This window comes from Chrysochloris asiatica, unplaced genomic scaffold (assembly GCF_000296735.1).
Source record: "Chrysochloris asiatica unplaced genomic scaffold, ChrAsi1.0 scaffold00199, whole genome shotgun sequence".
Classification (NCBI taxonomy): Eukaryota; Metazoa; Chordata; class Mammalia; order Afrosoricida; family Chrysochloridae; genus Chrysochloris; species Chrysochloris asiatica.
Window position 1 is genome coordinate 103,278 of NW_006408717.1, and position 4,615 is coordinate 107,892.

At 34.0% G+C, this 4,615-nt stretch overlaps 1 pseudogene; it reads right to left on the reverse strand.

The window, feature by feature from the left end:
- The window catches only part of LOC102826444, a 16,196-nt pseudogene extending 13,232 nt beyond the window's left edge, over positions 1-2,964 (reverse strand).
- Between the last annotated feature and the right edge of the window lie 1,651 nt (positions 2,965-4,615).

A 4,615-nucleotide genomic window follows, 5' to 3' on the forward strand; every position in this document is an offset into this window, starting at 1 on the left:
AGCAGTAGTGAGGTTGGCCCAGGATCGGACATTGTTTCGTTCTGCTGTACATGGGGTCGCTATGAGTCGGTTCCAACTCGATGGCACCTGACAACTACAATGGATGGGAACAATATAAATTTGTATAATACAACAGTAACAAAAATGTCTTTGTTTTGTAAGCAAACATAGTCAAATATAGTTTAAATACTACAACTAAAATTAGAGCATAAAGAAAATTTCTATTCTTCTAACTAACATTTTACACCTCATATTGCTTATGAAAACTTGATATTTCAGTATTTCCCATATGGAAATCCATTTCATAATTTCATAATCCATACATAATTCACTAATGTTTTGTTACTTCACTTACTTAAGCAATATTTGTTGTATTTCTGCTAAATGGAAGACACTTTGCACATGATTACAATATAGGCTTTATTTTATATCTTTGCCTTACACAAACATTATTCTAATATGATAAAGCTATAGCTTTCAGTTTTACTCTATTAAAAAAAAAATCCTTTAAGAAGAGTAAATAATATGACTTTCATTTTCTAGATGAAGTCACTTAGATTCAGAGACAAATAATTTGTCCTACGTCTCAAATTTGACCAAAGTAATGATAATACATGAACTTCAAAGTGAGTATAGGTACAAATTCATTGCACTTATATCATAGATGATTTTTTTTTCACATATTATTAACCTGTGTTCACTTTGTAATGAGCTTTACCAGTAATTTCAGTAGGATTCATACATATGTAACTATTTAGTTTGTCATGATTTCATTTAAATTATTTACTATTCTAGTGTTCAAAAACAACACACTTTACTATATGTAGTCTCAACCTATTTTTTTTTTAATAGTATATTTTCCTAATAGGTGGCTGTGTTTTTTATACTGTTTTATTTTATTTTCTTTCAAAGGGGAGAGACTATTTGTTGACTTAGAATACAAAAGAAAAAATGAATGTATAGTACCATCATTTGTCTATATTTTATTCAACACTTGGTTATCAAGAATTGAATGATTGGGTTAATATAGATTAGCAATATATAGCAAAAAATAATTGGAGATTTTATGAGGCATAATGTACTTCTTTGAACACATGAAAAAAGATTAATTTGAAAGGCATCCCAATGTAAGGCGTGTTTTAAAAAGTGCTGTATGATTAATTACCCAAATCCTCTGAATATCCACTTAAACAATGAAGGAAGTCAGTGGTGTTAAAAGGAAGAGAAGAATGATGATGCCAGAAATAAGTGTGGCAATTGTTTTAATGATTTGCTTGTTACCAGTGTTAACATTAAAGTTTATTTGTATCTGCTTTTTCTACCATTAGTTAATTCATTGCACCACCACTCCACACTCTACATCTTTACCGAAATACATTTGATAATAGAAATCATACTGAGCATGTTCTTCCCTTTTAATTTTCTAACTTCAAATATTTGCACATTTCATTGTAATATTTGATATTATCTTCTCAAGCTGACCTTTGAAATTTTCTGTTCAGCATTTGTACCTCCTCATTTCTTTCATTTTCTTTAGCATCTCTATGCCAGAGAGCAAGTTTCAGAGTCTCTTCTGACATCCATTTTGGTCTTTTCCTTCTTTTTTTGTCTTCTTCATGACTTTTTGTTTTCCTCCTGTATGATGTTCTTGATGTCATCCCACAACTCTTCTAGTCTTTGGTCTTTAGTGTCTAATGTATCAAAACTGTTCTTCAGATGGACAGCTTTGATTCATTATGCCCTAATAAATGGATTCAGAAGAGGATATGGAATGAGGGATATCATTGCTGAAGTCAGATGGATATTGGCTGAAAGCAGAGCATAACAGAAATATGTTTACCTGTGCTTTATTGACTACACAAAGGCTTTGATTTTGCGATCCATGACAAGCTATGGACAACTTTGTGAAGTATGAGTACTCTAGAACACTTAATTGTGCTCATGAGGAATCTGTACATAGACCAAGAGGCAGTTGTTCCAACAAAACATAGAAACACTGAATTGTTAAAAATTAAGAAAGGTGTGCATCAGGGTTGTATTCTGTCATCATACTTATTTAACTGGTATGCTGAGCAGATAATCTGAGAAACTGTGTTATACAAAGAAAAATGTTTCATCAAGATTGGAGGAAGTCTCGTTAACAGCCTGCGATATGCAGATGACACAATCTTGCTTGCTGAAAGTGAAGAGGACTTAAAATGCTTACTGATGAAGATCAAAAACCATAGCATTTGGTATGGATTGCATCTCAATGTAAAGAAAACAAAAATCCTCACAACTGATGAATAAAAAACATTCTTGTCAATGGAGAAAAGATTGAAATTGTCAAAGACTTCTTTTTTCTTTGATCAACCATCAACATTCAAGGAAACAGCAGCCAAGAAATCAAATGACATGTTGCATTAGGCAAATCTGCTGCACAAGACCTATTGTGAAGTGTTGAAGAGTAAAGATGTTGCCCTGAGGATTAAGGTATGCCTGACCCAAGCCATAGTATTGACAATAACCACATACGCATGAGAAAGATGGACAGTGAATAAGGAAGACCATAGAAGAATCGATGCTTTTGAGTTATGGTGTTGGAGGAAAATATTGAAAATACCATGGGCTGCAAAAAGAACAAACGGATCTGTATTGGAAGAAGTACAGCCAGATTGCTCTTTGGAGGCCAGGATGGCCAGACTTCATCTCTTATACTACAGACATACTGTCAGGAGGGGCCAGTTGCTGGAGAAGGATATAATGTTTGGTAAGGTGGAGGGTCAGAGAAAAAGATGAAGATCCCCAGTCAGATAGATTGGTAATGTGGTAGCATCAATGGATTCAAGCATGACAACAATTGTGATGTTAGCCCACCACCGGGCATTGTTTGTTCTGTGGTGCATTGGGTCCTATGAGTCGGTACCAACTCGATGGCACCTAACAACAACAATCATACCTTTTTTTGGGAGTCAGCAGGGGCATGGTCATAGTAAAATAGGGTTGGCTTTTTTAAATAAGAATTTGGGATTTGTGTGATTGGATTTTTTAAATTTCCTATGTGTTGGGTCCTTATTAGTAGTTCATGCATTTCAATATTAAGGTAAGAGAAGTAATTAACAAAAATAAAATCATTATGAATAGTTAATTTAGCTAAGAAACCCCACTGATTAAGCAATCATGTTATTTGAAAAATTCATTTTCCATTATGATTACTTATATCTGTAACTTGATTATGCAAATATGAAAAATAAGTAAATTAAATTTACAATAAATTTTTTTGAAGGGATCAATTTTGTCAAGATCACATTGGATGAAGACATCTAAGAACCATTAAAAGTTGTGTGTGTTTTTTAAAATGTGTGTGCGTGTGTGAGTTTAATGTATTTAGATGAAACTTAACTTATATGACTGGTATTATTGTCAGAAATAAGTTATAAGCTAATTAAAAAAAATATAGAGATCAAACATTTTTCTTACAAGAAATTTTAAGAAATCAAAAGCAAGCCAATGAATATTAGTGTATTAAAGCAATCTTATGTGCATGAAACACTGTTGATGTTAGGTGCCAACAAGTTGGTGCCAACTTTTGGGAGCTGACTCATAGAGACAACAGACTGAAACATTGCCCAGACTTGTGCTAAGCTCACAATTCTTACTATGCATGAGCCCATTGCTGCTGCCACAGTGCCAGTCCATCATTTTGGGAGTCTTCCTCTTTTTCACTGACTCTCCAGTTTACCAAGCATGATGTCCTTCACCAGGGACTGGTTTCCTTCACCAGGAACTGGCTTCTCCTGATCATATGTCCAAAATAAGAGAGATGAAGTCTGGCCACCCTAGCTTCTAAGGAGCATTCTGGTTGTACTTCTTCCAATGCTGAAGTGTTTGTTCTTTCGGCAGTTCATGGTACTTTTAGTAGTCTCCTCCAACACCATAACTCAACATCACCTATTATTCTAAGGTCTTCTTTATTCATTTTCCAACTTTCACATGCATATGAAGCTGTTGTAAATACCTGGCTTGGGACAGGTTAGTACTCAAAATGACATCTTTGCTCTTCAGCATTTTGCAGACATCTTGTGCAGCAGATTTTGTGTAGCATTAGTGCAATATATCATTTGATTTCTAGACTGCTGATTCCATAAGTGTTGATGTTTTTTTCTGAGCAAAAATAATTACTTGACAATCTTTTCTCCATTTATCTTGATGTTATTTATTGGTCCAATGGTGAGTACTTTTTGTTTTCTTTACATTGAGGTGCAACCCATATCAAAGGCTGTGGTCTTTGGTTTTAATCACTAAGTATTTTAAGTCTTCTTTATTTTCAGCAAGCAAAGTTGTATCATCTGCATGTCACAGGTTGCTAATGAGTCTTTGTTGTTGTTAAGTGCCTTGGAATTTGCTCAGACTAATAATGACCCTGTATAAGATTTCTGAGGAGCAGTTGGTGAGTTAAAACTGCAGACCTTTGGATTTAAACTGAGTCCAAAACACCACAGAAGGACTCCAATCAATGAGGCTCTAGTGTTATATAAACAGGAACATGAATTAGATAGCAACATTCAGGATTTCAAAATAGTTAGCTATGTATGATCATTTTCAATAGAGACAAAATAACTGGTAAGAACTGACA